The sequence below is a fragment of the Micromys minutus genome, assembly GCF_963924665.1.
Source record: "Micromys minutus genome assembly, chromosome: 11".
NCBI classification, from domain to species: domain Eukaryota; kingdom Metazoa; phylum Chordata; class Mammalia; order Rodentia; family Muridae; genus Micromys; species Micromys minutus.
Window position 1 is genome coordinate 24,449,692 of NC_137980.1, and position 26,235 is coordinate 24,475,926.

The following is a 26,235-nucleotide window of genomic DNA, read 5'->3' on the forward strand; positions in this document are numbered from 1 at the left end:
GGCCTCTGTGTCTCAGGAAATGGCATGTTGGCAGAAGCTGGTGGTTTTATGGTCTCGGGGGAATTTATTTCATGTTTTCATTTCCAAACCCTGGCAGGAATCAGGCCTAAATCAGGTGCTTGTTTGGTTCTCTGCCCTGTGTGCAGGGCCATCGAAGAGCAATTTTTCCTTGTTAATTGGAATTTTGCCTATTGCACATTTTATCCGTCCAGGCTAACCCTCATCTCAGATACAGATATAGAAAACTGTGGCTCTAAATTTCTGCCTTCAATTATGATGCCTCCCGAGACACCTGCAAGTATGCCCTGGCGTCTTCGGGAGCAAACTTTCAAAATGAAGTCGTAAAGCTGCCTGTGACAATAGGCCGGCTAAACTGAAGGTAAAAATGCAGGTTGGAGTCGGGACCGCGCCTGTTACCGCAGCTTTGGAACAGCGCTTACTCCAGCACACATCCTTCAGAGTGGTCCTGCAACTGCCTCCGGGATGCTTGCTGTGCCTGACAAACTTCAAACCTCGTACCTGGGTGAAAGAATTTTTTGTGAATGAGCAAGCAGAAGTCTACAGTTCCTTTCAACAAAGTTCTTTTTTATCTAGTTACAGCTCCAAAGCGTGTTAGGATACAAAACAGTGAAGTAAGACTTTCTGCCCTTAGCCAGGGGCTCATTGTCACCTGTGGTACGAAGTACAGCTGCAGGTATGGGCTCTGGAGCCAGGTAATCACCAGCCTCAGCCCCTTGCAGGTAGGAGACTGGCCTCCCTGTGCATCATCTTTTACTTGATGGCCTGAGGGTGACAGAGCTGTCATGGGCTTTATTTTACTATTCATGAAGACAAGGCCTCACAACGATTAGGTTGGCCTTACACTCCTTATGAAGCCAAGACTGACCTGGAACCTCAGATCATCCCTCGCTCCATCTCCCAAAATGCCAGGAACGCAGGCACCTGCTATCATGCCTCAGGGTGGGAAACATAACACCTAGGGCTTCGTGCATATAAGGCAAGAACTGTATCCACAGAACTATGTTCCCTAGTCTTGGTACAGGGTCTGACGGATTAAATTCATAAATTATAATGCATGTGTTGTGTTCTGTATCAGGACTTATGAGAAGGAGAAACAACCATAGGAATTTTTTAAATGACTGGGTCTTTCAGAAGATTGGAGTAAGTACTTTTTCTGCCAAGGAGTCCGGGGTGAACCTAAAGCAAACGTTACTGACAAACAGGTTATTACGAATTTTCTCAGCTGCCTGCTTATCATTGGGATCTGGAGATAGGCCACAGGATAAGTTGCTGTAAGAGTGAATCCCTGCTTAAGGGAGGGGCTGCTCCTTGAGACAGACTCAGGCTCTGTAAATCATGGGGACTCAGCTATCAAACATTTTTGTGCAAGTAAGATGAAGTATACTTTTAGAAACGGTCAATTCTTTTTGCAAATCTTCTTGTGGGATGGGAGAACATCCATTTGCCTAAACAAGATCCGCAGAATGACACCACCAGTTGACATGAGGGATGTGGATGGGGGAAATGTTGCAAAGCCCCATCCTTAGATGAGGAGTTACAGGGAGGAGTAATGGCTGCTAAGAGAAGAGTTAAGTCTCCTCTAGGGATGAGCCTCTTGGTAGGTTAGTCAGTTTCAAGTGGTCAGCCCCAAACATACACAGAGGAGCAACCCTAAGAGGATGCAACACCTTCTCTGTCTTTCTCTCTCTCTCTCTCTCTGTGTGTGTGTGTGTGTGTGTGTGTGTGTGTGTCCCTCCCTCCTTCCCTCTCTCTCCCTCCCTCTCCCCCCCCCCCCGTGTATTTAAAACAATAATTTAAGAAGAGATGAGTTTGAGAGTGAGTAGAGGGGGGCACAGAAGGAGTTGGAAGAGGAAGAGGAGGTGTAGAAATGTAAATACAGTATTCAAGTATGAGATTCCCCCCCAAAGAAAACGTTTAAAACTCAAATTAAAAATGACCATTTGTGTGTAGTCTTGAGTGGCTCGTGGTGCCTACAGCCCCAGGGGTGAAGGCGGGGAGACCAGCGGTTCTCACAGGCGCTCTGCTGCACATCAGGTTGCAGGATGACCTGGGACTCTTGAGAGCCTGCTTCAAACCAAAGAACCACCAAAGACAATCAACAAACAAAAAGCAGGAAAGCAAGAGATCGCAATAGAAAGTTCATCAAGATACCACCTCGGACCAAAGGAGGTAGTATCTTTTTTTCTTTTCAAGATACTCTCTGTATTTACATTTGAAATGTTATCCACTTCGCCCACCCCACTTTCATCCCCCCCCCTCTACTTGTCTTCACAAAGGTGCACCAGGAAGATAGACTCTTATGGCAACAGCTAACATCCAGGCCAGTGATGTAGCTCAGCAGGAGAAGACATGTGATGCCCTGACCTGAGTTTGACCCCTGAAATCTGCATCATGGAGGGAGAAAGCCAAGTCCAGAAAGTCATGACATGATACATGTATACAAATAAATAAAGGGGAAAAGATTTAAAGCAATACCACCTCTGCATGTAGGGCAAGTTAGTGAATGCTTGTGTTTTCTCGTGTCATGTGCTAAAACTAAGCATATCTAAACTACTTTTAAAGCCCTCTAATGTCAATATGGAAGCTTCTGGTAGTCAAGCCTGCTGGTTAAGGATTTGAACTTATGGTAGACAAATGTTCCTACTTAGTAGCTGTAGGCCTCTGTTCGTACACAGGACTTGGAGAGTGTGTTCATGTGTTCAGAACATTTCGTATCCTGACTGGCAGAGAGTAGGTTTAAACAGTGGTGTCATTTGGGCTCCATCAGTAGCCACTTCTTCAGTCTTCAAACACAAAGGCTATGGAACCTAGGTTTCCATTCCATACATGGCTATTTAAATGTTGAGTTAAATAACCCTACCCAGTTCATGTGTGCACTCGAGACTGAAGGCATAACCTGAGGCACCAGTGTAATTAGAGTGTAAAGAAATCTGGAGGCCTAAACTTAGGCTGTGTTTAGGCCTGGGCTCGCCGACCTGGGTCTTGTTTCTTCGAGACATTGTATCTATTAGCGTTTCCAGTGCCTAGCTCCCATTCTTCGACAAGGCTTAAGGCCTGTTGCTAAGGTGTTCTATTTGTTATCTCGCTGTTGCTGTGGTAAACACCGCGAGCAAGGCAACCTGCAGAAGGCAAGGTTTATTTGGCTCATGGTGTAAGAATCTATCATGGCAGGACAAACACGTGAAGCAAGCATTGGAGGCGCTGTTAAGAGCAGGGAGCCAAGAGATCGCATCTTTAATAGCAAACACCTAACAGATTGAACTGGAAGTGGGGAGAGGCTGTAAGGGCTCAGGGATAACTGTTGTATCCCCCTCAGCATGGCTGTACTGCCCCATAACCTTCCCAAACAGCACCACCAACTGGGAAAGTGGGACCCAAGTGTTCATGCGTGAGCCAATGGGGGAACGTTGCTCATCCAAATCACCATAGATACTTAATGAAGAGGTTTTCATAATAACTCATTTCATTAGTGATACACATGGCTACAATGAATCTCTGTAACTACATGTAAACATATTAAAGAAGTGGGAAGCATTTCCTGTTTTCTCAGGTAGTGGCTTCTCATAACTTCCTATGTAGCAGCTTCAGTTTCAAGGGCAGGCTTCACTTCTTTGTGAGATGGGGGCCCTGAATTACATGATGCCCTATTCAAAGGAAAAACAAAACAACATCAACAACAAAGCCCTACCACTCAGTTCTCCAGGTGAGAAGCACAGCACTTTTAGAGAAGTCTGAAGTGGAAACTTAAAGGTTCTTTGGAAAGTCAGTTGTGTTAGGTGGTGCCTAAGGTTAAGGCGGTGAAGGGAATGTTTCACTGAAGCTGACAGATGAACGGATACTCTGCTAAAGCAAGCACGTAGAAGGATATGTAATGAAGGACTCTTCGCTTGAGATGCACATATTGGCCCGCCTTACATTGCACAGCTGAGCTCCGTTTGTCAGGACTCCAAAGAGAGAAACACACCGAGAAACTTGGTGGGGTGTCCGTTTCTTGTGGCTTCCACAGACTCAGGCTGACTGGCAGTGGTGGCAGCTGAGACAGACTCACGTGCTGAGGCGAGACCTGTGGAGGACGTGATGTTTGGAGGGAGTAGAGGTAGATCGTGAATGACAGTTACGTGGATGGAGTTAGGTTTGTTTAGAGCCATCTGTGTTCCCCTGGTTGGTCTGCAGTCTCCGCTGATCTCTACATCCCAGAGAGAGGCAGAGCTAAGAACACGGCATTCCCGCTGTGACACCTGTAGAGAGAGTCTCCTGTGAAGTAGCTGGTGACACACTTTGATGGGTAAAGATGCTTGCTGCCAAGCCTGAAGTCGGATTCCTGGGTTCTACATGGTGGAAAGGGAGGAATGTGTCTTCTGACCTCTGGGCTGGCCAAGGCTGGTTTTGAACTTTTGATCTTCTGCCATGATTGACTGTGGTGCTGGAGATCAAACTCGGGCTCTGCGTATGTTGGGCAAACACATTACTATGGAGCTATATAGCCCCAGTGAGCAATTCACCTTTAACAGGAAGCAGAGTGTAAGAGTATCAGATTTGTCTTGGTGATTGCAGCAGCTGCAAGGTGCAGGTCACCCGCACATGCAGGCAGGCAGGACCCTGCATGCTGACCTCATCTTTCGGTCCAGAGGGCCTTGGGGAAACTGCGGGGATGGAATTCAGGTAGCACATCAACAACTAGAGAGGACACCCCGTGTTCGGCTGTACAGAGAAAGAGGCAAGACCCTGTCTACACCACAAGAGCACATCTTTAGTCTCCACAACTGGAGACTCGGGGAAAAAACCAAACTGGGGCAGAATGAATGTGTGCACGGGGATGCGATGTAGAAGTGGACTTCTCTGAGATTACAAAAAAACAAAAAAACAAAAAAAAAAACTTTTAAAGAAAAATATCAACAATCGCGAACCCTATCTTCTCCTCAGACCCTGATAGTTTGAAGGAATCAGGGAGAGGCAGCGAGTCCCCTCAGTGAGCGCCACATCCCGGGTATTCCACCCGTCTTCCAGGCCAGGGATACCCAGTTGTCACCCCATCCCGGGCCGCTCCCCGACTTCCTTTCTCTCCATCTAGCCCTAGCCTTCCGGACAGGGAAGCGCAGGCTGGAGCAAGCTCTCTGGGCTCATCCATCAGCAGTGGAGGAGGAGGAGGAGAGGAGGGGCAGGAGGAGGAGTTTCTAGGCGGCCGAGCCCCCGAGGCCCGCGGTGCCCTTCCCCCCTCGCGCTGATTGCTGTGGCTGCTCGCCCGACCCCGCCCGCGCGTGTGCGCGGCCGAGCTAGGGCGCCACACGGGCCCGATGGGGGTGATCCAGGCTTCTGGGGACGCCGAGCGCCACTTTCCTCCTCCCTGGCAGTGAGAGAGAGGGGAGAGAGGGAAGCGGGCTACTGTCCTTCCCGGTCACTTTCGCTGCGCGATTCCGCGAGCTCCCGACAGGAGGTGAAAGTCCCCGGCGGGGTCCGGATGGCGCAGTTGAACTGAGGCTGCTGAGCTCGCGGCCGCCTGCGCGCGCTGGGCGCGGGGACTCGCCTCGGCTACTCCCCAATCTAGCGGAGGACGATCGGTCCTGGACACGCTCCCTGCGAGGTACGTGCGGCTCGGCGCCGGGTCAGCGGCTGTGCAAGCTGCGCGGTGCGTGTCGGTGCCTGCTTTGCGGGCTTGCCCGGGCCACCCGGGACCCCGAGCCCGGGACCTGGCTTTGGTCCGGCCGGGTTGACGCTGAGCGGAACCGGGATCCTCGGCAGTCCAGGGTGGGCAGCGCCAGGAAAGAGTTCCCCACGCCCGCTTTCGCTCTTCCTCTCTGCGGTTTCCTAGTCCCGTGCGGGGCCGCGGGCCACTGCCCTCCCGGCGCGTGACGGCGTGGGTGGGCACCGGACGGTGATGGGTAGCAGAGGCCGGGGCCACGGGACACGCGCGCCCACGCTAGTCCAGGGTCCCCGCGGGCCGCGCCCTGGCTCGGGGAGTCAGTCCCGAAAACCCAGCACAGGACGCGCCCGGGTTCACCCCACCGCGCTCCCGCTGATGGTAGAAGCTCCGAAGGAGTGTGAACTTGGTTGGGACAAACTTGAAACTCTTGGATGTTGCTAGAGGAATCCACTCGCAGAGTTGGACTTATTGGGACTTTTGTCCCACCTTCCTGCACCCGATAGGGGTGCAGCCAGCTGGCGTTACAAGCCCCAATTACCGCGGCTTAGGTGTTGGTGCAAACAGTCGCTCCCCTCGCTAGCTGTGAACTGGGAGTCCCCCAGGGTGGCTGTGCGGTTGGAGGAGTGCACAGATGTTCCGGACTGGGACCGCGCGGAGCGCTGCACAGGTGTTTGCGCCGCGAGCTGCGCCCTGCGGTGACAGGAGAGTAGCAGAGATCCGGCGAGTGACAGACTGAGATGAAGAAGAACCAGCCGATTTAAAATTTCTTCTCCCTTTGAAGAAGTGAGCTGCTTGGGAAAGTAACAACACTCAAAAAAACAAAAAACAACAAAACAAAACAAAACAAAACAAAAAAAAACCCACCGTGTCGGGATCCTTTAATATCCCGAGAATGACCCTCTAGATTGTAGCGGGTAATTTTAGGGAGAACTAAGCTGGTTCTTGGGGGTACTAAAACCGGAGTGTACTGATCCCTTCCTGTGTGTATCTCTACCAACTCCAGCTTGTACCTGCCAGGACTTAAGGACCACTCCAACTCTGGTTAAAAGTGATTTTAGTGGACCCATTTTACAGATCACATGCTAGAGACTCTAGCAGCTAGCAACGAAGATATTTGTCCAAGGTCACATAAAGCTTTCTGTTACTTTTAACCCAAGAGCTGCCTCGGCCATGGCGGAAAGATCCATGGGCACTAAGTCCTTGGCCCTCTGTTCTCGCCCAGCTTCCTGTCTGAGTTGAATATATCTTTTGAGACACAGATAAACTATCTGTGATTAATTTAGGTGATCGTGCTCACTTTTTTGCAGAAGCCAGAAGCCAAAGATCCATGGGCACTAAGTCCTTGGCCCTCTGTTCTCGCCCAGCTTCCTGTCTGAGTTGAATATATCTTTTGAGACACAGATAAACTATCTGTGATTAATTTAGGTGATCGTGCTCACTTTTTTGCAGAAGCCAGAAGCCAGCTTCTCTGAGCCTGGGTCCAAATAATTATAAATAGAACTCTGACTTGTGTTAATTTGGATCTTTATTCTTCATTGCTTTTATTAATTCACCAGACTTTGTTGATCAAGGCCGCTTGGCTTCCTTAGGAAACAGCTTGAGGTTGGCACAGGAGGCAGGGAAATAATTCTTACCCCCTGAAGGGCTATTAAAGAGGACTTGATTTCATGCCATTGTCTCAGGGAAAGGATGTTGCTCAGTTTCTTGCTGTTCTCTGCTTTTGGCTTTAATTCTGCATTGTTTAGTGTTTCAAGGCTCTGCGAAAGGTTTTGCCCTTCACTTTGTGGTCAGCTCTAAGCGTCCCCTATTGTGATGTAATCTGACCACCTCACACCAGCTTTGCTTAACTGTGGGTTAACTCATGTACATTAAAAAACAATAGCGTCCGTCAACTGAGTTCTGAACCTCAGCACTTCAAAGGCCTATGCCCTGAGAAGTTCATTTTGTTATTTTTAACATTAACCAGCAGGGGGCACACAGCATATTACTGATGTCCTGCAGGCACCTAGACCTGTTTGTAGGAATGTATATCGTATTTCAGAAACGGAAACTATTGTAGCTTTACCTAGTGCAGTAACTAAGTTGCTTTCTTAGTTTTCCGTTTAATTTCAACTGTTTTTAAGTGGGGTGATCTTAAGTTCAGGGCCTGAATATTAAATGTGTGTCTAGAACCTGTGGTGACGTGGTAAATACTTAAATACCACTCATAGGGTCCCCTTTTCTTCTTCTAGTTTGCTTTCTTTGACAGATATGTATGTAAGATTTTTGTGTTGTTTAAATAGCATTTTGGGTTCCTCAGGTGAGCTGGCAATCCAAAGAGATTCATTTGTGAATCCTTTTGTAATGACCCCAGTTGTCTCGTTTATAAAACTGAATGAACTCATTCTTGGGGAAGTGACGGATTCAGTACCGTCATTATCTCTCATTTACATCTCCCCAGTGTAGGGTAGCAAGAGCTCCTTGTCCCATGACCCTCTTATGAGCATTCTGCACACATGTATGTTTGAATTCAGTTTGAGTTCCCTCATCAAAAATGTTTGGGGGTGCCAGGGGGTAGTGGTGGCACACACCCTTAATCCCAGCACTCAGAGGCAGGAGGATCTCTGTGAGCTCAAGGCCAGCCTGGTCTACAGATCGAGTTCCAGGATAGCCAGGTCTACACACACAGTAAAACCCTGTCTTGAGAAAATAAAATGCTTGTGGTTAAAGGGGCCCTGGATTTCTTCAGACTTTGGAATATCTGAATATACATAATGATCTCTTGGGGGAGGGAATCAGGGCTAAACATAAATTATGTGTGATATATATCTGATAACATAAAGGTAGTTTCATACAATGTTTTTAGTGTCTCTGCATTTTAAGCATTACGACATTGGGGTGGAATTTTCCACTTACAGTGTCATATTTGTTCTGGGAGAGTTATGGATTTGGGGACATTTGGATGTTAGATTGTTAGGGCAGGGGCACTCAACTTGTGTGTCCATAGTTCAAAGCCATATTCTGTTTAAGTGCAGGTATCTGGTGTGTTTAGGTATCATGTCTGTAAATAAGCCTATAAAATATTTAAGGATTAACATGCTTGAAAATCACCCAGACTGGATTTTTGTTGTTGTTGTTAAAATCTTTCTGTCTTTGTAGTTGTGAAAGTTTTGTATTTTGTGTATCTTGTATTAAAGATTTAACTTCTCTGTATATTAACTTGTAAGGTCAAATTGATTCTATTCTAAATCACTTTAAAATGTAGCCATTTCTTTGTAAATTGTCAGTCTGTAAATATCAACTTCACAGACTGGCATTGATTCAGGGTCTCTTTTCGTCTTCCAATCTTTGGTCTAGGTGACTTATTTCACAAACGTCAATCAGAGGCCTGCCCTCTAATCAGCCTCTGGTCCATGGCTTCGGAGTTCAGCAAATGAGCTTAGCACCCTGATAGCAGGGGGTCAGGGTGCTTTGAGATGCCAAGACCTCTCAGGAAGGGTTTAAGAATTGGCGATACTGTTTTTTTTTTTTTTTTTTGTTTGTTTGTTTTTTGTTTTTTGGTTTTTTTTTTTTTTGCTTTTAAGAAGGAAACTGCTGTCCTCTTCTTTTTAAGACTCAAAGGAATTAATTTTCCTTTACAAAAATCAACTTGCCTAAAAGCCTAGAGAAATCCCGTGGGGTTGCTTCCGGCTTCTTTTAGTACCCAAGTGGCCCTCAAGTTCTGGGGATCATGAATCCATGTAAAGCTCTGGTTTATATTTTAAACTGAAGGACAGAACAGGTAGAATTTAGAGGACGACAGGCGAGTGGAAATGTTACTATAGCCCACCCCCACTTCTTCTTCTTGATAAGTTATTTACATTTCCTGTGTCTCTGTCCATCTGTGAGTGTGTCTGTCTGTCTGTCTGTCTGTCTGTCTCACTGTGTGTGCGTGCGTGCGAGTGTGCTTTTGCTTCTAGATATGTATGTGAGCCTTGTGTCTCCCTTTAGAGGTTAGAAGAGGATGTTGTGCTCTCTGGAACTAGAGTTACATGTTTTGGTTTTCTTGTTTGTTTGTTTATTTGGGTTTTGTGAGCCCCCATAGATGACAGGAGCTGAGCCTGTGTCCTTTGAGGCTCAACCAGTGCCGTTCACTCTGTGGCCGTTGCTCCAACCTCTTTATAAGTCATTTTGAAAGGTGGACTTTCTATCTTTTCATTGTTGTTGGATGGAAAACTATAGTGGTCAGACTGATTGGTTAATTAAGGACTACCTTTCTACTGCAGCCCCTACTTTAACTAATCCTTTAACAGCTAGTTCAGTCAGTTCCTTATTTTCTTAAACTGCCAAATATTGCCTCTTTTTACATTCAAAATCCTTAACTATTTTTTGAAATTTACATAACTGGTTAGGTTTTTGTTTTTAGAGATCTTTAACTTATTAGTTCTCTTCCACTGCCTTAGGAGAGTGGCCAGTTAAGAATGTGAGGGTGAGCATAGGTTATAAGAAAAACTACTATTCGTATTATTTTGAGGTGCTGGGGTTTGAGCCCAGGACCTATGCATGTGCAGCAAGCACCAGGTCTCTGAGCCACACACCCCCACCCCAAAAGTTATCCCTTTAGGAGTATCAGTGAGTAATGACTCCATGAGATGTCTGTATGGGTGGGATGTCTGTATGGGTGAGATGTCTGTATCAGTGAGTAATAACTCCGTGAGATGTCTGCATCAGTGGAACACACGCACCTGGTGCAGGAAGTTCTCTGGTTTCCCTGTCTCCAGACTGAGATGATAGCAAGGCTTCTTTGTAGCATTCTGTAAAAACACAAACTGTTGCTAATTTGTTCAGTTTCTAGTCAGGCTGAAATAAACCAAATGACACTTGGAAAGGTGTTAAAATGACCTGGGTCCATTTTCTGGGCTCTGTCTATCTCCGTCTATCTCTGGATTTCTGTCTTTATAGCCTTTGAAATCACACCTTTACTTGTTAATTGACTTACTTGCTGCATTTACAAAGTCCTTGCTTAGGGCTTAACATGGTTTTCTAAGCACCACCCCTCCCCCACCACCTTAGGGAAAGGTCCAGTTATTTGGATTTCCAGCTCTTTCAGCCAAGATGTGTAATATTTTGTGTTTGAAGAAGTGTTCATATAAATTCTGCCTGGGACCACTCTTGTTTGGACCTTATTTTACATTTTTTCCCTTCATTTTTTTTCAGGCCAATGATGGAGTTTTAAATAGGCCAACAACTTCTGAGGCCTGTATTTAAGAAGGAAAGAGTGGAGTAGGGACCCAGAAACACATCTGTAGGGCATCCTAATGGATCTGCCAATGCATTTTATATGGGGTATGCATATGTGCATACTTGTGTGTGTGAGTGTTTTATATAGGATGTGCATATGTGCATCTCTGTGTGTGTGTGTGTGTGTGTGTGTAAGTGTTACTATCTGGTATTTGTGTCAGCAATTGCTGTGTGTTGAAATTTCTTTCATCCAAGCATGGTAGACCATGCTTATAACTCCAGCTCTTGGGAGGTAGAGGCAGGAGAATCAGGGATTCCAGATCAGCGTACAAATCCACAGTGAGTCCTGGGCTACATGGACCCTGTCATGGGGGAAAATAAATCCCTCCAAAACAAAAACAAAAATCAAAAGCTAAACCAAATCTGGTGAAAGGACTCTAATTTATGTGTAAGTGTGAGCAAGCTTCATTTTTATTTCAAATTTAATGTCAGATTGTCACCAGAATAATCCTTGACATTAAGTCAGAAATAAACTGTTCAGTTTAAGAGAATGAGTAACAGAGAAGTGGCTGTTTCTTGGATGTCAGGCTCTGACTGAGGAGGGCCCATAGGGTTCGGTACCGTTTGCACTGGGAAGACACCTGTCTTTTTCTGTCCCTCCAAACACAGAATTCATTTTTCTGGCATATTCGGAAGGTCAGGTTTTTGTATACAGTTACAGAAGGACCGTTCGTGAAAACACATTTCAGTTGATTAGTTCGTGGTGAGGGAAATAAAAAGCGAGAGAGCACCTTGTGAAGGGAATCCCGGGCTGCTCCTGCTGATCAGCCCGTCCTCGGGCTGACTGGCTGGCTGCACCGAGCTACTAACGTGGAGGGTCTGGCAGGACACTGGGTTTTCTTTTTACTGCTTGAGCCTTTTTCATGGAAACTCGATGAATACTTAGTTCCATGTGGTTGTGTCATCCCGTTAGCATCTCAGCAGCTCGTGTGCTTTGACAGTGTGATGTTGGTCCTCGGGTACAGCCCTGTGCTGGCCATTTGCACATTTCGCTTCATAATTATCTAACTGTGCAACAATTGCTGGAGTAGACTATGGCTTTTCCTTCCGCCTCAGATTAGGAGGGTTATTTGAGGTGAGACACTTTGACACAAAGCCTAAATAAATATCATTGTGCAACAATTCACTGAGTTGTTGGCAGTTGTCTCTTGTGTGGTTTTTATGCTCTTAAAACAGAATGCACTCAAACACAAACCTTTCTCAGTATCCTTGAAGGGTGTGCACCTCTTTTTCTTACATGACTTTATACAGTGGGCCGGCAAGTTCAGTCTGACTCGGAGGGAAAGTACCATTGAGTCATAGTGTGCACTGAGCATCAAGGCAGTGTCAGGTCTTCCCTGTGTGGGGAGAAGTTTCTCATCTCCTAAGTGGGTCTACCTCTTCCTGCCAAGGCCTTTCTGTCCAGACATTCTTCTTCATGTTTTATTCTTTCTTGTGTGTTTTTAACCTTTATGACTTCAGAGAGGAGGTTGTATATTCATAGTGTACCATTTGAACCATGAACGCTGTATGAGCAACGACCCTCCCCACCCCCACCCCTGTCTCGGTTTCTGATCCCTCCTATTCATATCTGACCTCAGTTGCAGCTTGGCATTGGATTCATGATGTTTTCCACAGCAGCTCAGGAAGGATGGACCCGAGTTCTTTTTCCTGTGGTTCTCTGTGTATGCCTTTTCAGTTTGTGGCATCCGTGTTTCCTTGTTAGAGTGTCTGTTCACAGTTTTAGTTTTATTCAGTGTGTGGGCTTAAAGAAAGAGATTTCTTTTAAAAGGAGTTCTGCAAGTTCTTGAAAACGCCTCCAGACAATGTCTCAGGTAGATGTCGTGCTAAAGGGTTTGAATTGGGGCGGGTTGAACTCAGAGCAGGATTCTTTGGAGTTTTAACTGGGTTGGGAGTCTGGAAAGGGGAGCTTCACAGTGACAGGAAGAGACTGATAGCACATCTCAGGAGGTGTGCAGGCGGGAGCTTCAAGGCTGCCTAAGGTTGACGCTACAGCTGGCAACTCTTAGGATCCAGATGATACTCTTTTCCAAAAGCCAGGGAGAGCAGCCTGGCTTCAATTATGCACATCACACGCATGCACTTGTGAAGCTAAGCCAAGAAAAATGGTCATCTGGGAGAGGGGTTGCTGTTTTGAAGAGGGGAAGGACAAAGGACCATCGATACGGGCTTTAAAGAATCTTTGAGCTTTTCTGTTGGCTTCCAGATGCCCCTCGCGCATTTTGTATTAGGGACTAGAAGCAATTTTAGGGTTGATTTTTGGTCCCTATGTTTCGCAGAGAAGAGCAAGCAGCTAGGCAGCTTTTGGGGGTGCTCTGGGAAGAGGGTTCTGGGACCCAGCTGGTGCGTTTGACAAAGTTTTCCTCACCTTCACAGTGCCAGAATAGGGTGCAAGGTACCCCACTCTTTCCTTACACCTCCCCCGTACTTTTTACGCAGCTGTGGTGTCTAGGCTCACTGGTATTCTAGAATCTGTAGGAAGACATTGGAGGCAAGATGTGTCGGCAGCTAGATGATGTGCATGAACGCGTCACCTTCACACCAGGCAGACACAGCTTCTCTCATTCTTTCCTTCTCTCTAAAGATGGGATGTCATGTGCACAGGCTGCCTTCAAACTCAGAGTTTTAAGGGTGATCTTAAACTTCTGATGGTCCCAGGAGTTGGGATGGTAGGCACGCCCTACCATGTTTGGTTACGCAGTGCTGGACAAGCACTCTACCCACTGAGCCACATCCGGAGCCCAAAGGCTAACCTTTTGAGGTGCCTGCTGCTGGTTGTGGGATTAGTGGGGTCCTGGAGACCCAGGTGTCTAAGAAGCTCCCTTTCTATTCCTAGCTGGTCACACCCACGTGGTTTTCATCTTAACCTTACCAACAGAGGGTGTGCAGAATCGGCCCAACCTACTACTTCCTACTGCCTCTCTCTGTCCATGTTCTATTCCCATGGTTTTCTCAGAACTAGTTCCGTCTTCTCTGTTGAGTTCCTGCCCTCCCTGCAGACTTCCTGTTCAATATCGAGTCCCTGTCTGTTGGCATTTATGCTAGCCCATTTTCTGTTGCTACCACAAAATCGCCAAGACTGAGGGATTTATACAGAATGGAGGCTAGGAGACAGAGCTGGTGAGGTACTTGTTGCTGCTGGTGGTAAAGAGGCTCTGCAGCATCCCCAGATGACATAAGGGGAGGCAGCGTCCTAGCTCAGGGCCCTAGCCTTATGAAACCACTAAGCCTTAACTGCCATCTCACAGCTGCCTTGCCTCAGTTGCCACAGCTGGGTCCAGCTCTGTCCTCTGGCTCCTTCATAAAGGAGATTAATTTTTAGGGTAGGTTCTGGTGGAGGACATCCGTGCTGTTAACACTTTCCTCGTCCATCTTTCTTCTCAGCCTACATAGTAAACGACCATATCCATTCTAGAAACTTCTAGTTTTCTGTTGTGGAGCCACATTCATGGCGATCTGGAGGCAGCCCCATGTGGTTCAAACGGGTCTTCCCATTAAATTCAGCCTACCCTCTAATGTGCTGTATGCTTCGCAGTTCACGGTCTTCTTCACTCTTTCTGTCATCCTTGCTGCTGTCCCTCTGTCCATCCATGTGCTCTGAGCTCAGCACTGTTGGTCTTTCTGATTGGGAGGAGAGGTGTCCTGGGTCTTGGAAGGCCAGGAACCATATAGCTCTGAGGTGGGAGAGTCTCCCAGTAGAAGAGTGTCCTGAGACCCAAGAGCAGGAACCACACAGCTCTGTGAGGAAGCCTCTTCAGCAGAGAGGCTGCAGCTCCCTGGGGGAGGGTATTTATTTCCAGCTGAGCCGAGGATCTCTGTCTGCTTTTCTTCTTTTCTTTATTGCTTGTCTTCTTTGATGAGAGAATCACAGCAGGTAGCAAATCTCATGAAAGAGATTTATTGGAAGGTCAAGAATGTGGAGGGACAAATGCCTAGGCTCCTAGGAGGAAACAGTCAGCAGCAGGGAATTGGACAGAGTTATAGGGGCTTTTATGGGGTGGAGACTTTCAGGGTGAGGATTGGTGGGATTTCAAGTCCTGAGCTTGGGGGAGCTCAAGGATTGGTGACTTTTCCTGTTCAGGGATTGGTAGGGTTTTGTGCTCAGGGCTTGGTGGGTTTTTCCATTCAGGGATTGGTGGCTTTTGTTTAGACTTTTCACCTAAATTAGCATAACCCAGGAAAGACCCTGTTGAGGGTTTGGAGATGACCTTTGTGACAGTTATGACAGTTGAGGGGTGTACAGAGAGAGAGGGGCCTAGCTGCTGGTGCTTCAGGGGCTCTGGCCACTTTTCTTTCTTGAGGGTTTACAAAGTTTATCTTGAAGTATACAAAGTTTACAAAGGGAGTCCACTACTACTTGAGTGATGTGACTATCTAAAGACGCATCTCTGCAGATAGCATTCTCCCCTTCCTCCCAGGTCTTCTCAGGACCTGGACTATTCCCACAAACTTCCAGCTACTTTTCCTGGCTTCTGCATCTTTCTCCAACTTCTCATCTGTGGTCACTGGTACCTTTGAAAACATTTCTTGCATTGTGTCTCTTGGATCTTACAGATCTGTGAGATCTGTTCTCCTTAGCATGGACTGACTATATGATTATTAACATTTCATCCAGTTTTCCCTATGTTTTTCTTGAACCTCAGTGTGTTCACCTGAGGTGGCTCTGGTTTTCCCGAGTGTACCAGGTGTGCTCACATCCTGTTCCTTTTATAACCACTCTTCCTTCCAGCCTCCTCTGTTATCTCAATTAAAGTTTTATTGCTGTGAACAGACACCATGACCAAGGCAACTCTTATAAAGGACAACATTTAATTGGGGCTGGCTTACAGGTTCTGAGCTTCAGTCCATTATCATCATCCAGGCAGACATGGTGCTGGAGGACCTGAGGGTTCTACATCTTGTTCCAAAGGCAAACATGAGAAGACTGTCTTGGAGGCAGTTAGGAGGAGAGTCTCAAAGCCCACCTCCATGGTGACACACTTCCTCCAAAAAGACCATACTCCCTGGGCCAAGCATATTCAAACCACCACATCTGTCATTAGCTCTTCTGCTGAAGCTTTACATGGTTCCTCTCTGAAATGACTTCTTTTGCTAGCTCACGGAAACCTTCTCTTCCTGTGGACTATCCTAGATTAAAATTGAGGGTTTTGCCCAGCTTTTCATCACTATAACAGAATTCCCAAGACCATTAGCTTCTAAAGAGAAGAGGTTTCTCTTGGCTCACTGTTTTGGAGGGTCTTGTTCAGAATTTTCCCTGTTATGTGGGCATGTAGTAAGGCAGTACTTATGGTGGAAAGCATTGCAGAGCAAATTTATTCATGTTTAGGCAGGAATAGAAAAGTCTGGGGTCTCACCACCTCTTCAAGGGCCTGTCCTCAACGGCCTAAAGGAGGGTCTTACCTGCCTCCTGAGGGTCTTACCACTCCATATGATGCTTTTAATAAATCAGTCTTCTGGGGAATATTCTGTTCTTCCAAGTATCTGAAGCTCACTTCCTATAGAGCCTTAGTCAAAACAAAGACACTAAAGACTCCTGTGTGCTTGCTTCCTTTTTCTTCGGTTTATTGTCACCTGGTATACAATTATGTGTCATGCTTTGCTATCTCCAGGGCTCCCAGGTCAGGGACTTGCACATTTTATGCCTTGCTGTGTCTCCATATTGGAGGTAGTATCTGGTGTGGAGCAAGTTCTTCAGAACTGTAGTGTTTGTTGAGTGAGTAAACGAATCAGAAGAAGCAGGACCTGGGAGGTTTTGATAGCTTCAGTTTAGAATATACTCAGGTATCTGTTCTGCTGGGAGAAGGAGAATCTGAATTTTCACAGCCTCATTGAAGAAAAGTTGGGCTGGGACACTGGTGACTCTCCCTGGCCTGACAAGTGGTTTGGGAGATTCCCATTTTACCTCCAGCAGGCACGGGCTTGTTGTGGTTTTTCTCTGCCTGTGGTTTGCCCTTTAACCAGTCCTGATAAAAAGATGAAAACTAAACCCGGCAGGAGAAAAGGGGCTTGGGAAGCAAACATGCAGAGCAGAAGGCAGCTCTCACTGTGACCCCAACAACCTTCTTTGGCTCTGAGTTCATCCTGTTGGCAGCTCACTAAACCTTCCAAATCTGCCCTGCTTAGGGCCTGTGCTACAATAGTTTGGAGTCTGCCAGGCTTCATGGATCTTGAATGGGTGGGTTGTTTGTTTTGTTTTGTTTTTTTTTTTTTATTCTCCTTTGTCCTATTTTTTTTTTTTTTTGTTCCACTTCAGGCATGGAAGACATGGGAGGAAATTAAATTACTATTTTTATTTAATTATTTATTATTTTGGGATGGTCTCATGTAGCCCAGGCTAGCCTCAAGCTCAAGACCCTCCTGCATTTACTTCCTGTGTGCTGGGATTACAGGTGTGCACCATCATACCCAGTTTTCATTATGTTAGTTAGAATACTTTTAAAGGTTAATTCTAATTATGTTTTATTTGTGTGCATGCACACATGTGCACCTGTGGGGGGAGTCAGAAAGCAACTTTGTAGAAGTCCGTTTTCTCCTATCATTGTGGGCTCTGGGATCAAGCTCAGGTTGGCAGGCTAGGCAGCAAGCATTCCTACCCACTGAGCCATCTCACCTGCAGCCCATCTTTAAGATGAAGCAAAGTTTTAAGCCTTCTCAGATTCTAGGACTGTTTGTGAAGCTAGCTCTTGCTTCTGTCCGTGATGCTAGTGATGGGTGGAAACTTCAGGAACTGGTAACTTAATTCTAAGGGCCAGGAATTTTCCTGCTGACGAGTCAGGTTTTGGGGGCCCAGGGTATGTGGCCAAAGTGTGAGGCCGGAGTCATTGTGCCTCCTGTGTCTATTGAGATAATATCAATTTGGTCTTCTCAGGACAGAAAGACCAAGGCTTCAGGGAAGCCATTAGAAAGCCAGCAGTATAATTTAACCCTGGGATTAAAGATGATCAGGCTAGAAGTAAACTGATATATGATATCATATATGTGTTAATATAATGTATCTTATATATGATATGAGATAAAATGATAGAGTTGAAGTGGGTCCTAGGTACCTCACAGCATTCTGGGTATTCTGTACTCACAAGTTATTTATTTATTGATTTATTATAGCAGCAGGATCCTGATCGCCGGGGAAGAGGGACTACACTTCCCACTACATTGTACTGTGGTTGGCTTCATGATCCCACGTATGACCTCACTTGGGCCACAGCATCTGCTTCTCTCACACCTGGCTGGCCTTTTCTCATACAATGTTTCTCTCTCCTCTGCTTAAATGTCACCTCTCCTGGGAGGTCGTCCCTGACCAGTCTAGCACAGACTCAGCACCCCCAAACCTGTTCTGTTTTCCTGACCCCCACCAGACGCCATGACAACAAGGATGGGCTTAAGCCATCAAACTGTGTTTAGCTCCTGAGTGTCCGACGTACAATAATTACTTCTAAATCTTTGTTGACTTAATGAGTAAAGAGACATGTAATTGCTGTCCAAACTTTGCCGTACCGATTTCAAAGCAAAGTAATTTGTCCCTGTGTCAGCCTTCCTCAGCTAGGAGCTGTCCCCTTGTCCCCTACCCATGCCTACAGTGATGTAGGAATAGGCATAGCACCCTTTCTTTTCTTTTTCTATTTTTTTCCATGGTTGTTAGCTATTTCTGGCAGAGTCCCTGTTTATAGTGGCTAAAAGCATGGGCTGTGGAATTAGACAGACTTGGTCCAGGGCTTCTTAGTTGGTGACCTTGGGGTTGCTTAGCAACTTAAAGGAAGCATCCATCTCTGTGGGTGGTTGAGAGGATTGAATGAGAGGTCATGGAGCATACAGCAGGTGCTCCATAGCTAGTCACTGAGATGCTGTATGATGTCAGACAAAAGCAAGGTGCTGAATCCTCCTAGGAAGGGGATAAGGTATGCACATTCCCACAGTCACAGCAGTTAGAACACAGCCTGGGAGGAAGGAAATAGAGGGTCAGTCATGAAGCCTTCTGAATTCTTGGTTTCCCTATCTGTAAGAGACTGATGGAGACACCACCTGTTCCTAACATCCTCATAGGCTCAGAGTCCGTAACATGCAACACATTATACCAAGACCATTAAGGCTGGAATTAATCATAAGTGGGTTTTACAATGAGAAGAGAGAAATGAGTAGAGGTCACAGATTCTGAAGAATGGCACAAAATGGTAGATTTTTATTAAAAAGGTGAATCTAAACTTATGTAAGTCTCTCTCGATGTGTGTGTGTATGTGTGTGTGTGTGTGTGTGTGTGTGTGTGTGTGTGTGTGTGTATAATACATAAAATGAACAGACCTGACCGGAGGTGGAGTTAAATATTTTGCTGGGAATATACTGCATTTTTGTCCACATACGTTCTAGATAAAAATTAGTAAACACAATCTTTACCACTGTGTTGTGAGGCTGAATGTTCTCCTTGGACAGTGTGCTCTGGTTTTCTCAGTTCCTGCACAGAGAGGCATTTGAAACTTCCACATAATGCATGGTGGTTCTTTTTCTGTGAGAGACTCTCATCACCGCCAATTAGACGCGACAGCTGTGTGGAAGGTGTAGAAGAAAAGCAATTTTTTAATCTTCATGTTAAAGATGAACAAAGTAAAGCTTTGGGTGGCAGGGTTCTTGCCTCCTGTGCCCCAGCACGCTCAGTGTCCTTCCTGGTTTGCCTGTCATTGGTTACTAAAAATGTTCTAACAAATTCCCGACCTTCCATAAATTTCCCCATGGTAATGGATATAACACTGTCTTGTTTTCTTTTCATTGTGCTAGCAAGCTCTAGGTGCTGTCACTGAGCTAGCCTCTTCTGCTGGCTAGTTTGAGTCACCTGATACAGACTGGAGCATGGTGTGTGTGTGTGTGTGTGTGTGTGTGTATACACATGTGTGTGTGTGTGTGTGTACACATGTGTGTGTCAGGGTCTTATTGCTGTAAGGGAATGCCACGACCAAGGCAAATCTTACAAATATGGCGGGAGCATGGAGGCACGTGTGGCACTGAATCAGCCATAGGCCAAGAGAGAAAGAAAAAAAGGCCGGGCCTTTTACAACTTCAAAGCCCTCCTCAAGGGTTTCAAAGAGACCTTAAAGTGACATACTTCCTCCCACAAGGCCACACCGCCCAATCCTTCCAATCAAATTGTGCCAGTTGCCGATGACCGAACATCCGAATATCTGAGCCAATCATATTCAAACCACCACACCGGGAAGAGCCCGTCTGTGTGCACTTTCTTGATTGACAGTGATGTGGGAGGGAGCATCCTGTGAAGGATGGCAGCACCCTTGGGCAGGAGACCTGGGTTGTAGAAGAAAGCCATGGTCAGCAAACCAGGAAGCAGTGTTCAATCTCCTGCGTAGAGTTCCCGCCTGTTTCCCTCCATGATGGGCTGAAATCTGAAAGTCAAATAGACCAATGTCTTCCCAAGTTGCTTCTAGTCAGCATTTTATCCCAGCAGAAGGAGACCTAGAGCCCAGAACCCTGCTGGGATCTTTGCAGCTTCAAGACTAAAATCCTTTTGGAGACATCAGCTCCTCATTCTGAATAGTGTGGGGCTTGGTGGCTCTGTCAGGCTGGATTCCAGTCTCCAGCATAAATCTCTGCAGATTTGGGATCCAGCAGGTGGGAGAGGGGCGTGTGCAGCCACACCCTGACCTTAGCCAGCGGCGTTCAGGCTGTAGCTTCTTTCTATTGGAAACAACTTCGCAAGCATTTACGATGGTTGCTAGGGCCTCTGTCTTTTGGTTTTGAGAAAACATTCTCTTATATAACTCTTGCTAGCCTGGAAACTGTAGTGTAGATCAGGCTGGTCTTGAATTTGTGGTAGTTTTTCTGTCCTCTCTTGAGGTCTAGGGTGACAGATGTAACCCACCATGCCTGGCTCAAGACTGCTTTGCTAATTAATTTTTGTTGTTTATCTATCTATCTATCTATCTATCTATCTATCTATCTATCTATCTATCTATCTATCTATTTATCGTGTGTGTGTTTGAGTGTGTGCATGCAAACATGCCCACAGCAGCCATGTGGAGGTCAGAGGGAACTTTGAGAAGTTGGTTCCTCCCTGCTTCCTTGTGGGATCTGGGGACCAAATACAGGCCTACTGCTAGACTGTGGCTATCTTGTTGACTATCTTGTTGACGCAGGACTTATATCTTATCTTGAAAACATTCTCTAAGATATTTTACTTTTACTTTAAAACTATGTGTACCTGCATGTCTCTGTGTGGTATGTGCTCCTGAGTGAAGGTGTCCATGGAGACCAGAGGCAGGGGAACCTCAGAAAGGCTTGGCCTCGGTCTCCCCTGCTCACACCAGGCTCCCTTAGAGTGCCTGTTCTTTCAGCACTTGAGAAGCTGAAGCAGAGGGATCAGGGGTTCAAGACCATCCTTGGCTTGTCCAGAAGTTCTAAGCCAGTGGGAGCTACATGGAGATATTCCCATCTACCTTAACCTCTCTCCTGACTAGGAATGTCAACACTGGCCCTAGCACTTTTGCTTTCCTTGAGCCGGAACCCCATTAGGTCCTTAAAACCCTTGGTAGGCCTGACTAGCCTGGCTCAGGAGTGGGTCAGACCTGGAGGAAGCGGCAGAGCCTTGGTTTGCTGCAGCTTCTCCGCCGTTGGCATTTAATGCGGACAAGGCTGAGGTGCCCATCTCTCCTTCCACGTGACCCAGTGGACTCCTGGCTCCTGGTTCCTAATTGCCTGACCTCCCACTCCCTGGCAGCCCCTGCTCAGGAGGGAAGAATTGCCCTGAATTTGGGGCAGCGCTATTTCACACCCCAGCCCTATGCACAGCAAAGGCAAGCCGAGCCAGGCAGCGTTCATTCAGTCCTCTGGGCTCTTAGCTGTGCACGTGACGGGACTGGCTGCTTCAAGTTCGTGACCCTTTGACCGTGAGGGACTACAGCTTGGAACAATGAGCTAAAATGGACCTTTCTCCCTTAAGTAGTAGCTTTGGCCAGGGTATTTTGTCGGAAAACAGGGAATGACAGAAAGACGACACTCACCCAGGTTTCCCTGTGCCTGCCTGACCTTTTAGGATGTGGGTCTCCGAAGAGCACGTCCTTTGGACTGCTTGCTAAATTGTAATTCTGTATGTGTGACTATGTGCCCGTCTTGCCAGACTGTAAACCCAGACTGGAGAACGCAAGCATCTTGTTTGGCCACTGCATCCCTATTACCTGGTGCAGGACAAACAGTACATATAGGTCTGTTGACAGAAGAACGGACGCTCGCTCCAGAAGCTAAACGTCTCATCTCAAGTAGCAAATGTCACTGATTTCTTATTGCCAAACAAAGGCAGTGGTTTGGTTCCTTTTCATACTGCCACACCCTTGGCACTGGGGCCAGTGCCTGGCACACAGTGGTAGTAAATATTTACTGAATATCAACTATACTTAGATATGATTCCAGAGATTTCTTATCTATATCCTCCCCCCTCCCCCCTCGGGGCCTCTGAATGATCCGGCTTCTCTGTGTGAAGCAGGGCTGGCAGAAGCCGCCCAGGGCATCTGCATACAGGTCTAAAGGGCATTCGAATGTTACCAGACTGAGCCGCTCCCGCCCTGTGTCCCCCTCCCTGGCTGCCACACTACTCTCTGATGTTGCAATCTACACCGCCTTCCAAGAGAAAGGAGCAGTCAGAACAGGGCTGCTGGCTTTATTAAACCATTTTCAAGCCTGTGTATCACAAAAAAAGAAAATCGCCTGACAAAGTCAAAACATTTAAGATTTTTAGTATGTGTGTGTGTGTGTGTGTGTGTGTGTGTGTGTGTATGTATGTTTTCTCGAGAGTAAAAGCTTGAGTGTGTGCATGTGGCCTCATGCGGGCCGTGCCGTGACACTCATGTGGAAGGTTAAAGAACAACTTCCATGTGTCGTTCTCTCCTTTTACTGTGAACTCCAGGGATTGAATTCAAGTCTTCAGGTTGAACAGCACATATATACTTTTGCCTGCTGACCCCTTTTGCCAGATCTCTTCATTTCGAAGCCATCGGAAACTCAGGGATGACTTATTACTGAAGTTCAGGCAAGGTCAAATTTCCCTTTTTGATTTTTTTTTTTTTTTTTTTTTGAGGAATGGTTGTATATAGCCCAGGCTGGCCCGGAACTTGCTGTATAGCAACAGAAGATGTTGAACTTCTTGATCCTTCAGCCTCTGCCTCTGTAGTTCTGTGATTTCAGGCATGAACCAGGATGCCTGCTTTATGTGTTACTGTGGAATGTAGGACTTAAAGTGTAGTACACAAGCATTCTACCGAAGGAGCCATACCTCATCCCCACTCACAAACATTGTAACTCCATCCTACCAGTGCTTGTGAACTCTCTCAGCCAGTAAGCATGACTACTGGCAATTCAAGTTCAATCCCTGGAACCCATGGTGGAAGAAGGGAACTGACTCCTCAAGGTATGCTTTGACTGTTGCATGAGTGAGTACAACATCACGTGTGAACACACATGTACTCACACGCATGCACACATAGGCACATACACATAGACACATACAACATTCATGCTGATGATAAATGAAATAAAAAATTAAAAGATCTTGCTGGGCATAGTTGTGCTCACTTTAAAAAACACATTTGATTGGTTCTTTGTGAGTTTTACATCATACGCTCCGGTCCTGTTCAAATATCTCCCTATCCCCTCATATCTGTCCTTTGCTCTTGCAACACCCCCCCCCCCAAAACAACATACACAAACAAGCATAGAATGCATCTCTTTGTGAAAGCTACAGTGTGTCCCACCGTATACCCCTCTGTCCACACATCTTGCAAATGTCCATTGCAATGAGTCTGGTTCAAGGCATACAGTGTCTGTGACACCAGCAATACTGGATCCTCGCCGAGACTCCTCTGGTTACCCTGTTGCTGCCCTGTGTCAGGGAGATCCTGCAGCTTGTGATCAGCAGGACTGGCCTTTCATGCATCTTAGCTGTTCACAGATGATATAGATTGGGGGGAGGGGCAGTTCAGAGCCCTGGATCTGGGCCTGCTCAGAGCAGTGGCTCCTGTCTGCACGGCTGGGGTAAGCTCTCTGGCACTGCTCTGCCTAGGCCACCTAGCGCCATCATTGGCAGGAGATGGGGCAGCTTTATGAGAACAAGATCTTCAGACCCAGTGAACCTCAGGTCTGATTCCTGTCTGTGTCAGGAGACATCACCACCCAGGTTTGTGTTCTCTCCGTGAAAAGCTCCAGGAGCTGCCTTTGACTGAGTTCGATTCTTAGAACTGACTCAGAGCTAGAAGAGAAATGACTTCACAAAGTTGTTTTCTGACCTCTGCATGTGCTGCCACATCACACATGTACACTGTGTCACTTATGTGCCCCCAAACACAAATATACATAGACACTGTCTTAGTCAGGGTTTCTGTTCCTGCACAAACATCACGACCAAGAAGCAAGCTGGGGAGGAAAGGGTTTAGTCAGCTTACACTTCCACATTGCTGTTCATCACCAAAGGAAGTCAGGACTGGAACTCACGCAGGTCAGGAAGCAGGAGCTGATGCAGAGGCCATGGAGGGATGTCACTTACTGGCTTGCTTCCCCTGGCTTGCTCAGCCTGCTTTCTTATAGAACCCAGGTCTACCAGCCCAGGGATGGCACCACCCACAATGGGCTGGGCCAGGGATGGCTCCACCCACAATGGGCTGGGCCAGGGATGGCACCACCCACAATGGGCTGGGCCCTCCCCCCTTGATCACTAGTTGAGAAAATGCCATACAACTGGATCTCATGGAGGCATTTCCTCAACTGAGGCTCCTTTCTCTGTGATAACTCCAGCTTGTGTCAAGTTGACACAAAATCAGCCAGTACAGACAGACAGACAGACAGACAGACAGACACACACACACACACACACACACGCACACACACACACTCCTTACTTAGTTTAGGCTTTTCGAAGCAGCTCCTTTGTAGCATGGGTCTAGATCCGCGGTGCTGTCAAGGATTTGGTTGAGTAGGCTTTCCTCAGCTAATCCCTGTATTTACCCAAGTGCTTTGCTGGATCTCAGGAATGCTCAGCAGCCAGCTCCGATTAATGGTCTCAGAAGTAAACACAGCATGCCCCGAAATCAACAGACTTAGCAGCACATTCTTCTTTGTTTTTAAATCTGTGACTCTCTCCCTGTTTTCTTCTGTTAATTTGTGGTGCTAAACGCTCACATCCCCTCTTAGTAGAGCACACTGCTTTGAAGCCTTGGATGGTGAGCAAAGATCGCTCTACAGTAGCCTCCAAATTGTTCCAGGGTCTCAATGGACCTATTTATGAATTCATATAGTTCTCCAGCCCAAAGAGATTCAAGGAGGGTCAGCGGCCCCTGGTCTTTGGCTAAATGAATATGACAGAAACTCAGAGAAAAGTGGAGTTTGTGTTCTTTGGGTTTTTTTCAGAGCTACAAAATTCTGGAAGCCTGGCTCTACCCAGCATTCTGCTGAGGGGCTGAATTCCTGAGTCATGGCTCTGTCTGTAGTCTTGGCTGGAGGTCATCCAGGTGGGACCCTTGGGATTCCCTTTCTATGCCTCCCAGGTCCTAGAACTCTTGTCAGCGCATGGGGGAGATTAGACAAAAGCCCCTTGCCGTTTGCTTTCCTTTCTAACAAGTTCTCATAAAGAGGGTTTCAACTCAAAGAAGCTCCATCTTTGTTCACCACAGCTGTGTGGCGTTTCAACTTGTCCTGCACTTCCTCAGAGATGAGCCCAGATCCGGAGTGAGCTTGCTGTGGTTTGCCTTTGGGCATCAAACTGTTTAGCTTGGCTCGATTATATAATAATTATATAATTGCCCAATATTCTTGTCAGCAATTTGCAGGCCGTATTTTTAATAGAACCATTTGCCTTTCTTTCTGTGGCTCCTTCAGAACTGGTGTAAGCTCCTGGATTATTACGGCGCAGCCCCACAGGCCCTGCAGATGTGAGCGGCGGTGACACGTGCCCTGTGCTGCATGTGGTTATTTGCTCCATAAAAATCCTCCTGTAAACCGTATTCTGAGTGCTCCTTATGGGGTTTGCTTTAGTAAAAAACTCTTGTTAGTTATTTGCCGACATGGTATATTCTTTCAGAGAGACTTCTCTTTATTAACTCATTTAGGAAATCTAATTTCTGAAGAGGAAAAACTGGAGACAAGCTCTCAGTGTTGTTGTTGAGTTCTTAAGTAAACAGGTATTTCCGTTTATATGATGGTGACAGAAAGGTGGGGCTTCCAAGAGTTGGCTGGAGTAAATTTTGTGGCTTTCAAATAAGTTTTCTAACTTGTCGGCACCGAGCCATTCCCCAGGTTTTCTCTCGGCTTTGCCGGTAACTTTGTTCTCCCTT

The 26,235-nt window shown here is 46.6% G+C and overlaps 1 protein-coding gene across 1 annotated transcript in view; it reads left to right on the plus strand.

Annotated features, from left to right (window-relative positions):
* Window positions 1-5,347: 5,347 nt before the first annotated feature.
* TGFBR3 (transforming growth factor beta receptor 3) overlaps window positions 5,348-26,235 on the plus strand; it is a gene marked incomplete at its 3' end in the record, with an annotated part of 149,268 nt that continues 128,380 nt past the window's right edge. Inside the window, exon 1 of the mRNA XM_080925516.1 lies at window positions 5,348-5,602. The remainder of the gene's footprint in view (window positions 5,603-26,235) is intronic.